At 43.6% G+C, this 12,475-nt stretch overlaps 1 long non-coding RNA gene across 6 annotated transcripts in view; it reads right to left on the reverse strand.

Annotated features, from left to right (window-relative positions):
• Nucleotides 1-12,475, reverse strand: part of LOC120369960 — a 50,171-nt gene that overhangs the window by 34,611 nt on the left and 3,085 nt on the right. The window contains exons 1-3 of one of the 6 annotated variants that reach the window (XR_005583526.1): nt 11,973-12,114; nt 6,217-6,770; nt 5,618-5,730 (exon numbers count right to left, since the gene is read on the reverse strand). This is a non-coding gene — a long non-coding RNA (uncharacterized LOC120369960). The other 5 variants (XR_005583527.1, XR_005583524.1, XR_005583525.1 and 2 more) reach the window with 5 other exon arrangements.

A 12,475-nucleotide genomic window follows, 5' to 3' on the forward strand; every position in this document is an offset into this window, starting at 1 on the left:
AGAGGTTTTTAAGGTCAGGCTTGACAAATCCCTGGCTGGGATGATTTAGTTGGGTTTGGTCCTGCTTTGAGCAGGGGGTTGGACTAGATGACCTCCTGAGGTCCCTTCCAACCCTGAGATTCTATGATTCTATGATTCATCTCTGATCTCTCCTAGTTTTCCCCATGTTTTTTCTGAATTGCAATATTGTTTCCATGATTCCTCCACCTCCCTCCCCACAAAATTCCCCATGACAAATCTACAGCTTGAATGATGCCCAAGTCATATTTATTTGGGCAATGCCAATAGCTTAAACAATAGCGTGGTTATTTAAAATTATAGAGTTGGTCTGCAGAAAAAAGTTCTTGTCTAAAAAAAATCCTATTTCTGCGAGTGGCTGCCTTGTAAATGGTTGGGACCCTGATCGGCTTGTTCTGAAAGGTCCTGAAGCTGCCTCCCAATTGTAACACTGTGTGTGGGAGAAATTTTCCTGCAGGTGAAGAGGAGCTTTCCCAAGGTGTAACCTTCCTCTCCTTCAAAAAACCTTTCAGTCTGGGCAATTGAAAGCACTAGTCTACCCAAAAACAATATAAGGGAGGGGAGAAGAGAAGATAAACCCTTTGATTCTCCCTCAAGACCAATCAGTACTGGCCTTAAGCCAGACTCTGTAACTACTAAACATGTGTTGTTTTAAAGCAATGTTGTTGTTGTTAAATTAACAAAAACAATTTTATCTGCCTCTGGATTATTCCTTATTGGTGAAACTCACCCGAGCAGAAAGCCTGAACAAGGCCTTGGCACCATTTAATGGGGTTGAAGTAGGACTCAAGTAGTGTGTAAGTAGGCCCTCTGCACTGAGATGTGTTTCATCCTATAGCAGCAAGTGCTGTTTTCCTATTGAACACTCATTAAACAACAATTGTTACTTTGCAGCAACACCATGGAAAAATGTGAAATGTCCATTTTTTTGTGGAACTGGGAGTCCATGTGATTTCATTTCAGAAACACCAACACAGCAACACTCTGCAGCTGCCTCCTAGATGGCGGACCTGGAAGTGGGGACCCTGGAAGCCTGGGTTCCCCTGTAGCCCACCACATGGGCTGCCTAGAGGGCAGGGAAGTGAGCAAGCTGGCAGGGAACAAGGCAGGACTGGAATCCTGCCCGCTTTCTGCAAAAGTCTTGTCAAAATAGGCACATTCCCATGGGAATATGTCAACTTTTATAAATGGTCATTTCCAACAGCAAGCCAGTGTTTATGAAGCTCCAGGTTGGATGCCTGTATGCTAGGAGCATGTCTGGAACCAATCCATTTCATTCAGCTCATCAAGCAGTTGTCAGTTTTCAATGACTTTGTGTAGCTAGTGTCTTGGACACAAAAGGATTCCTAACCATCACCAATTCCTGAGCTGTGCAGCCCCTCCAATGCTGACTTCTGTGTCAAGTCACGACAGCCACGCTGTACTGCATTTTGCAGCTATAATTAAGACTAAGATTTTGTCATGATTATTTTTAGTAAAAATAACAGACAGGACACAGGCAATAAACAAAAATTCATGGAAGCCATGACCTGTCTTTGACTTTTGCTGATGCGGCTCCATGGTTTCCCCTGCCACCAGGGTGGCTGAGAGCTGTGGGGATCCTCCTCTGCCCAAGGTGGATGGGAACTGCAGGGTGACCATATTTCTCAAAAAGAAAACAGGACACCCCCAACTGCTATCCTGAGGCATCCCCCTCCCCCTCCCGAGGCTGTCGCCCGTTGCTGGAACCCTGAGGAGGCCCCCCTCAGGAGTCTGCCACCTGTCGCTGGAACCCTGCCAGGGCCCCACTGGCTGCCAGCTCTAGAGTCCCACAGCCTGTAGGTGCCAGCTCCATGGGTGCTCCGGGGCTGGAGCACCCATGGGGAAAAATTAGCTGATGCTCCGTACCCACCAGCAGCCAAGCTCCCCCCTCCTTGCCTCTTTCCCCCCACTAGTGTGCCATGTCCCGGCTCTTCCACCTCCCTCCCAGTGCTTCCCACCCCCCTGCCGCCTAACAACTGTATGGCAGCGCTTAGGACTTTCCAGGAAGGATGAGGAGGAGGAGTGAGGATGCACCACACTCAGGGGAGGAGGCGGACAAGAGGCAGGCCAGGGGCGGGAACATAGGTGAAGGAGGTGGAATGGGGGCGGGAAGGGGGCAGGGCTAGGGTGAGAAAAGGTGGGGTGGGGACTTTGGGGAAGGGGTGAAATGGGGGTGGGTCGAAGGTGGTGCAGGGGCGGGAAGAGGTGGGGCATGGGAAGGGCCGGGGGGGGTCGGGCACCCACTGGGCAGAGGGGAAGTCGGCACCCATGCCACAGCCCCGGGGCTCAAACAGAGAATTGGCAGGGAGATGGCCTAGATGACTGGCTCTTCACCCAGGGGTCACGACCCTTCCTTTCTTAATGACTAGATGAAAGGGCCTGTTCTGAGACTTTGCTGTTTCAACATGCAGTCACTGTCTGGAAAAGCTTCGGAAGGACTGACCCAGATAACCAGCCAGGTCTTTTCCTGCTCGAACATCTGAGGTTCAAGTCAGACTGGTTAAGCCCTAAGGGCCAGAACTTCAGCTGGGATGTGCAGTAGAGCCTTGTATCAGAATCTTCATTCTGGGGACAGGGAGGAGTCTGTTCATTTGCTACAGAGGACTCCCTATACCCTTTTGATATCCGGCACAACCTGTGTGCATTGCTCCAGGCATTGACCTTGCCTAAGCAGTATCACAGAATGCTACAGCAGGGCGAAGGCTGTCTTTCTGTTCTCTTTGTACAGCACCTCGCACAATGGGGTCCTGCTCCGTGACTGTCTCCCCAAGGTGGTATGAGAATACAAATAATAATAGTAATTTGTTTTGTGTAAATGGACATCAATTAATCATCATGTTGGGGAATTCATCCTAGTTGAGGGGAAAAAGAGATCAGAGTGCTCATGCTAGACAGAAAACCTGCCACATGCCCAATCTCCTTGGGTTCAGAAGACACGGATATAGTGATTTTGCTGTGATTCTGTTCAGGGTTAGGTTTAGGGTTGGCCTGGAAGTTGTTAATGACTGCCATGAACCAGGTCTTTGGTTTATAGACAATTATAGGCTTAAAGCTGATGGTTGCTGTTATGCACCCTTTATTCAGGCTAAATGGAAGGAGCAGTTAAACGATGTGTTTCATAGTTGTAGCTGAAACAATAGGAGGGTACCTCCCAAGGCACTAGGCTGCATGACAAAGCCTGAGTAGAGTAAGTTGTGTGGTCTGAGGGGTTTCTCTGGGACTAATTGCACATGCAGGGGTGAGGGGAGTGCTTAGTTGCTGCCCTGTGCGTTAGAGGAAAGAGCCACCAGGCAGCAAGAGCAGGGGTGGTAAGCATGGCCCTGGGAAAAGCAGAGACACAGAGATCCTTTGGGGCACAGCACATTCTGGAAAGGCAGACTTGGATTTCTGAGCAAAGAAATCACCCACTGTTTATACCTACTGCATTCCTGGAAAGAGCACTTTGTGTACATTCTATGTAAACAAACACTGCATTAAAGACAGACCTGACTTGTATAATCCCTGTCTCCTCTTAACACAACCAACCCATCCAGGCCCTGAAGAGTGGCTAACTGCTCAGGCCAAAGGGGGCAATAGGTAGGATTCATGGAGTCCACGAGCGTGGATTTCCTGATCATTCCCTCTCTTGGAAGGGAGGTGCTGCAGCATCTCCTCTGTCACCTGATTGGAGGAGTCTTTGGGTCCCCAGCAAATAATGGAGCTGAAAGGATCTCCCCAGCCAAGTCAGGTTATTCCACAAAATGCAGAATATTAATTTGAATAACAATTTCTGGACTTTTGAGATTCAAGTCTTTCCTTTCCCAGATTATGTGCTTATTTTCAAGTTTCACTATGAAAGTAAAACGAATATCGGGGAATAATGTTATAATTTTTCTTCTCTTTTCAAAGCCATCCAGGTCTTAATGTTTTCTGCCCTTAAAAAAAAAAGTTTCAGTGTTTTTCCCTTTCCTCCCCAAGTCAAAAGAGTGATAAAGCAGCCCTTCAGAAATAAACTAGTGAGCAGAACCCAGCAATAGTGAAACCTGAAAGTAACAAATTGGCACATACAAACTGTGGAAGAAATGTCAGGAGAAAGCAGCTTTGTTTCAGGATTCTGACAGGATAATTATTGGACAAATAACAGGAGGAGGTAAAATGATTGAGAACTCAGCAAAAAAACCCTGACTGTGTTCTTTTAAGAAGTTTGTTTCTGCTTAAGTTTTGAGAATGGAATTCTTACAGAATGAGACTCCAGTTGTAATTAGCAGTGTTACATCTTGGTTAATGACATTCCTGAAATAACTCTTCAGTGGCTGTGAAATACCAAAATCCTATTAATAAGCAACTCAAAGCAAAATGCCCATTTGAGACTCAAAGCGTCCCCACCCACGGTCCAGTTACCTAAATTGAATGGTCCAAGGATTCATTTTCATAGTTCTTAGCTTTAAAAGATGCTGTCAATTTAAAGAGCACAATGAATGTTTATGAAAATGCAGTGGTCCATTCAGGGGTGTACCCAGCTCAGTGGCTCATGTACAGAGTGCAGCAGGTATTACTGATTACTTAGTTATTTTAGTGCAAGTCCCTTGTGTGGACACTTTCAAACTGAGAGTGCCATGTATTGATTTAGCTTAAGCACAACTTATTTAGACGCTGTGAAGAATTTAGTAGGGTAAATCAATATAAGGCACTCTTAAATCAGCTTAAAAGTGTCCATGTGTGGGGGATGCATCAGTTAAGTAAATCTGTTTCTAAACCTTCTTCACTAAACTAGCACAACTTGTAGGTTGACATGGCCTTAGTGTTCTTTAGGAAAAGAGGAGAGATTTCCTGAGCTACTATGAAATGTTATACGGAATAATCTCTTTATAAATAATAACAAAGTAAGTGCAATTTTTTTAGTTTCTAAAGCAGTTCAGATTCAACATGCACAAAGAATAAACCTTATCCTATAATAGCCCCAGGTAGAGATCAAGCCTCCATGCATTGGGCTGACTACCACTTTCTTGAAATGCAAATATAATATATTTCAAAGATACTTGCTTCTGGAAATAACAGATTGATTTGATTAAATGAATAAGAAAGCATCTCTTGCAGCCCTAACAATATAAATTTAGTATTTGCATATGGTCTGAATGAAGGTTGTCAAAATCATGCAAACTAGGAGGTGAGCAATAATGTTTCCTTTTAGATAGAGATCTTGAAATATAAGATAAAAGGTAACAAATATAAACCGAGACAGTCTTACTTTGGCCTGATCGCCATGACAAAGTTAAGTTGACCGTAGTCTGCTTGTTTTGACATAGTTTTGCATGTGTCTACACCTATATCTGACTGCTACAGATAAGCGCAATAACATGACCACCTCCTTGAATGACAGAGCCACAGCAAACATACCTGTCAATGTAGTGCAAGGGTAGACACCACATTACCTGTGTCAACCCCAATAGTTCTCTAACAGCTCTTTCACAATGCTCCAGGCCCCACAACAGCAGTTGTTTCAGACACAACTTTGAACTCCACTGTCCAGGGGTTAAAGACACGGGCAGCCCACCCCCACACCAGAGTGTTTTTTAAATGACTTTTCATGATTGCCTACCTTGGTGAGCACACCTACTAATCCATCCACCTATGCTGGCCCCATGCATGTGCCAGGCAGCTACTACATACACTCCTGCCTGGAGCAGGAAAGAAGTCATGGGTCATCTTGGCCTGTGGGGAGAAGAGTCTGTGTAAGCAGAGCTAAGGAGCAATTGAAGAAACAGACATCTAGGTGCAGATTGCACAGGGGATACTAAAACTGGGGCACAACGGGGATGAGCAGCAATGCCAGGCGGAGGTGAAGATACTTTAGCAAGCATACGAGAAGTGAAGGAGGGCAACAACAAATCTAGGTCCTCCCTCAGGCCTGCCACTTCTACACTGTGTGCCACCCTTGGCAGTGAGCCACCCAGCACCCAGAATGTGACTGCAGATGCTTCACTAGAACCTGGCACAGAGACCCCTGCAGCGTACAGCCAGGGTGGAAGGGGGGACAACACCGGACAGAGACAAAAACCATGTGGTGAGCCAGGAGCTGTTTGAAACTCTGCTGGAGTCAAGCCAGTCTTGCCAGGCAGGCATAGATGAGCCTTTAATCAAAGGGAAGGGAGCTCTGGTAAGTGTAAATGTGCATTATTCTTTATAAGCATTTTTTACCTTTTTGTTGCCCGAAACAACAAAATGCCTCTCCCTTCGCCACATACTCATCTTCCCTGTTTAAAAATGGTGCCCATCACATCTGCATATTTACAGAACAAAGGCATTGACTTTGGATTTCCCACTTGAAGTAAAAAATAAACAGGAAGTGCAAATTACACAGTAGGTCACTGTCTGGTGCCCGGACAGAGATGACGAGAAAGAGGTAGAGAAAACATTTGCTTTTCCTTTCCTTGGTTTACTGGGTGAGGCAGGGGTACAATTCTCCCCATGCAGAGTACTTTGTTTTTCTGAACAGGTATGTCCCCTTTATCCTCTTGAGCCATCTCAGTGGATTTCTCATGGAGATACTCTGCAGTCCTCTCCCGGACATTTCTAGGGATGGCAGCTTTGTTTCTGTGATACAAGATATCCCCACACTACTCTGTGATGAGTTCTGCCGACACCATTGCAGTAAACAGGCTAGCAGCATACAGGGACCTGGGCAGTTTCAGGATGCCAGTATCAGCTGGGGTCTTTGTCACCCTCACGAGTGAGCTATCAGCCAAAATTGCCTGTGAAAAAATTGGCAATATTCACTGCACTTTCCCTCTCAGCATCTAAACTTTCCATGCAACACAATTCCCCTTTTCCAAACACCTCCCCCACAAAACTAGTCTGATATGCACCTTCGCTTGAGCTGCAGAGTGGTGTTTCAGCAAGGTGCTCCGAAGCTAAAGTGACAACATTTCTTACTAAAGGCCTTTATGAGAATAATGCAAGTGAATTTTGAGACTTCTCTTTCCCTTTCCGTTGTGACTTTGCATCTACTGCTGTTTTTTGTCTGTTTTAATCAACAGCCTCTGCCATGGTAGCCTTGAGAGGTGCCTGTTGCACATCTGTTCCTGATCAGGAGAAGAAAGAAGCAGACATGGGAGGATGCGTTCTGCAAGATCCTCTACTGCAGCTGACCATGAACACAGGGATTGGAATGGTGGAATGGCTGATAGCACAGTGAAAGGCCAGGAATGGAGAGAGCGGATGCTGCAGAAGAGGCAAAGAGACAGAGAGTTGCAGTGGTATGTGCTGCAGGACATTAGGGCTTTGCTCAGGCAACAAATGCAGGTGTTACAGAACATTATTGGGCTGTATGTCCAAAGACCCCAGACACAGCAGCTCTTCTAATTCATGGAAAAGTCCATGCTTGCTGCTCCCTATACTCCCCAAAGGGCTGCAGCATGGCATGAACCCTTACCTCAAATACTTACTCCACAACATGGGAAAACAAGGAGAATCATGACTACACTTATGATGACCTATATTAGCCATAGGATCAGCCACCAGGTACCATGTGTTGCATGTTTTGTAACATGAATTAAACCTTTTAATCTGTATGCGTGTTTAATGTTGATCTTTAAAAATATGGGCCACCATCTTACAGTGCTGCTACTATATTTAACTTTGTATCCTGTTTCTATAGACACAATACAGTTATTTTATATGTGTGGCTGACTGTTAAAATGTTCCTGTGAGGCCTCTGTGAGCTGTATAACTCCACAATTGGCTCTTCTAATAGCCCTTTTGTCCGGTTGCTCAAATTTAGCAGCCAGACAGTCCACCTCACCCATCTAGTAGCATTTCCTCCCTGCGTCTTACAGATATGTAGTAGTGCACAGCATGCAGCTATAATAGGAATGTTTGCATTGCTGAGATCCAGTCTAGTCATTAAACATTACCAGTGAGCTTTTAATTGACCAAAAGTACATTCAACAGTCACCCTGCACCTCCTCAGCTGGTAGTTGAATCTTTCCATGGTGCTGTAAATGCAGCTCTCACTTTAATGTCCCTGTGCTGTAGGGCTGGGGCAAACTTGGCACACGCATATCCAGGAAAGTGGCTTTTTGCATCAGAAAGTTCTGCAATCAGTGCTCATCATTACAAATCTGTATTATGAGGTACTGATTGGTGGGATCACCAGTTTCTCAGGCCCAGCAGCCATGATCCAACATGAATGCCAGCAGCAACCTGACATTTTAATTTACTGTGTCCATCAGCAACCAGATTGTCATCAAACATCTCTTCCTCCTTACATACCCAATTGTAGTAATACTCACTGATCGTCCACAAATACAGTACAGTAAAACCTCAGGCTATGGCTACACTTGCACTTCAAAGCACGGCCGTGGCAGCGCTTTGAAGCGCTAAGTGTAGTCAAAGCGCCAGCGCTGGGAGAGAGAGCTCTCCCAGCGCTGTCCGTACTCCACCTCCCTGTGGGGAATAACGTACAGCGGGCTCCCAGCGCTGTACGTTATTCCCCACAGGGAGGTGGAGTACGGACAGCGCTGGGAGAGCTCTCTCCCAGCGCTGGCGCTTTGACTACACTTAGCGCTTCAAAGCTGGGCTCCCAGCGCTGGGGCTTCGACCACACTGGCACTTTGCAGCGCTGCAATTTGCAGTGCTGGAGAGGGTGTGTTTTCACACCCTGCTGCAGCGCTGCAAATTTGCAAGTGTAGCCAAGCCCTCAGAGTTACAAATACACCTCTACCCCGATATAACACGATCCGATATAAATCAAAAGCAAGTTTGATTAACACGGTTTTACCTATAATGCGGTAAGATTTTTTGGCTCCCGAGGACAGCGTTATATCGAGGTAGAGGTGTACCAGTGTTATGGACTGACCGGACAACCACACGCCTCATTTGGAGCCACAAGTACTAAGTCAGTCAGCAGAGACAAAAAAAAAAAAACCAACCAGACACTGTACAGGCTAGTAGAGTACTATGTTAAACATAAACTACTAAAAAAAATATATAAAGGGAACGTTTAAAAAAAAGATTTGACAACTAAGGTAAGGAAACTGTTAATGTGCTGTTTCATTTAAATTAAGATGGTTAAAAGCAGCATTTTTCTTCTGCATAGTAAAGTTTCAGAGCTGTATTAAGTCATGTTCAGTTGTAAACCTTTGAAAGAACAATGGTAATATTTTGTTCAGAATTATGAACGAGCACCATTCCCATGCTGTTCGTAACTCTGAGGTTCTACTGTAGAACCACGTGTCCTGTATTAGCAATGGCTATGAGAATTATGTTGAGCTCCGCAGGGTCCATGCTTCTTCCAGAGAGATGGTAAAGACTGAAAAGTATCACACATGACTCTGGAAATTTATACCAGTGTGAAAATTATGGGATAGCATCCTGAGCAAATTGCTTATATTCCACAAAACACTGGAAAAATGTGCCACAAGGCATTGTGCTGGACAGTGACATGACACACGCTGGCATACCTATCCATGGTACACCATATTTTCAATCGACGCAAACACTTGCGGTGAGAATGCACAGCGCTGATGCAAGCAGCTAAATTTGCGTGCACCTGAACAATATATAAAAGTGATTGGCTGTATGCTGACATAACTTATGTTGACTAAACTTTGTTGTGTAGCCACAGGCTTCTAGTATATGATACAGAATCTGCATTTACACATATCTGTGTTTAGCCTACTTTCCTCATAGTGTACTTAATCCCATCAGAAAACCTCCCCTGTCTTAATAGCCATTATTCTGCTATCATGTAGAATAGGTAACTCTATAGAAGCATATCCCTTACTGTTTAAAAACAGAGAGGAACATCTCTTGCTCATTATCGAGCACGTGTGTTGTGTATACACTCAATATACATATAGTAAACAGAATAGACAAATCTATAACAAATCATAAATATCACAGATGGCACTGAATTCTTGATAAAGATTGTATATATGTCTTTTAGATTGTGCATCATAAACCGCATGACTTGTGTTTTCAACAGGTCCCAAAGGAATTAGATTCCCCTGAATTTCAATGGAAGTTGCATATCTAATTTGTTTGGGCTCATACCGAACTCGCAGCATATACAGTTATGTATAAACTTTCTAGCATTAACATATTTCTAGCAGTAACTTGCAATATTTAGAGCATGAATCCTGGACCAGTGTCATTACAGCTTTCTATGAATACTAATACATGGAAGATACTAATTGTTTTTTATTAAAACTCAGAAATAGAATTAGGCCTGACGTATTTTTGATGGCACAATTAACTATGACTGCCAAAAACTATCAGTTAGACCCATGAGGATCTCATTGTGCCTGTTAAAATAGAAGCCAGGGTGAGAACTTCAAAGGCATCAGGTCCTTTATTTATTTTAGCTAAATATGAGGCATCTATACAACATACAAAATCCACAGTTCAAAACCTTGAATTAAAAAAAAATTGAATCAAACCCAACCAACCTAATTATTTAGCCCTGGCAACTGACATTACATTTTTGAAATAATTTTATCATCTGACAGGCAGCCAGTCATATTCTGAAATGTTTGCTTTATACATAGGGACTAATACATTCTGCTTTTCCATACACAACTCCTATTGTTATACCCTAAGTTCAGGGGTAAATTCTGCAGTTGGAACCAGATTTTTAAAGGTATTTAGATTCCTAAAGATGCATATAGGTGCCTAATGCCTTTCAAAAGTGCCTAGGTTCCTGATTTTAATTGATTTCAATGGGGGTTAGGCACCTAGATGCTTTTGAAAATCTCACTAGAGGCCTATCTGCATCTTTAGGTGCATAAATACCTTTAAAAATCTGGCCCTTGGTCTTTAGTTGTTAAACAGAAAAATTTCAGCAATAAACTTGATTAATGTAACACTACAATTAAGAATTTGAACAGACAGAGCTGAAACATATACAGCAAAATCCATCACCATCCCAGCTCCAAAAATAAAGCAAAGCCTCAGCCTTAACATCAAGAAAAGAATACATTCATTCACTGGGAGGCAGCAACCAGGGATATTTCAGTTTTACAGTAGTCTTTCTTCAGATCTTCTAGCCTTCTAGAATATTTTACAAAACAATTTTAATTAAAAAAAAGTATTCTATGCTCCCATCCCTGTGGTATATGAGCACTTCACATACATGACACAAATGAACACACTCATAACAGCCCTATGAGGTGGGCATTCTTCTAGTGCAGCTGTGAAACATGTCCCCTAATTCTGGTACCATATAGCAACACAAAAAACTACAGTGCTTGGCTTTTTTGTAGGTTATACTCAGTTGCTTAGATGGATGTTTAAGAGAGTTGCAACCTTCATTTGGAGACAAATTGTTTTTCAAGATAAGGGGGCATATAATAATAATACTTAATAAAAATATGAGAGAGACAAGGTGGATGAGGTAATATCTTTTATTGGACCAACAAGATATTACCTCACCCACGTTATCTCTCTAATATTCAGGGACCAACAAGGCTATAACTACACTGCATAGTTCTCATATAACATTTTCCAACCTTATTAGGCTCAGTATCATTACCTTTGTTTTACAGACATGGAAACTGAGGCACAGGGAGGTGAAGTGACTTGTCCCATCATCAGCAAATGAGTGGCAGAACCAGGAATGGAGCCCAGGGCTTTGGGTCCCAGTCAAATGCACTATACCCTAGCAATACTGCTGCTTGGTGGACTTTAATAAAAACAACAAAGCTGTATGTGTATCTTTACATTATTCCAGCCTACGTCTCTATAGCGCCAGCTCAGCAGGGTAAGGGAGCAGTTATAGTACTGGCACAGTCTTCTGTGGATAAAGCACCATGTTACTCCCATAGCTTTACATATATAAAACATACCTTAAACCAAATAAGAAACAGCCTATCAGAGCTACAGCAAATTACTCTTTTTAGTTCAGCGTGTACAGTTCCCTTTACTGACCCTTATATAGGAGTTGGTTAACTACTAACCTCTATTCTCCATATCCTCCTTTATCTCTCTAGAGCCTGTTTTATAAAACTCCTTCCTTAGCCCATCTACTTCAGGAAAGAACCCTCTGAGCTTCGAATTACCCCTTCAGCCAGCAACTGCAGCCTTGCTTCATTACCCCCAACCCACTCCACCTGTGAGTATGGGAGCATTAGGAAAGGAATTAACTCCTTGCTTGTTGGTAGGAAGCTGGGTTTGCTTCGCTCATTCACAGCTATGCTATCTGTTTGTAGATGTTTAAACACACTCTATCTTAAAAACCGTTTGTCACCAGGATACTTTCACAAACTCAATGAAGTTCAGTACTAACTCAGTAATGGTAGTATCAGGGGGACATTGTTAATGACACTGATTTGCAGTTATTCAGACATTGCAGGTTTGACCCTATTCCTGATCTCAGGAAACTTCAGATAACTGAGGCTTCAAGATGGTCTGTAATTATAATACTAGTAACTAGAGGTGAATGGTGTTGTGCCTTCCAGAT

The sequence above is a fragment of the Mauremys reevesii genome, linkage group 8 (genome assembly GCF_016161935.1).
Source record: "Mauremys reevesii isolate NIE-2019 linkage group 8, ASM1616193v1, whole genome shotgun sequence".
In the NCBI taxonomy this organism is placed as follows: Eukaryota; Metazoa; Chordata; order Testudines; family Geoemydidae; genus Mauremys; species Mauremys reevesii.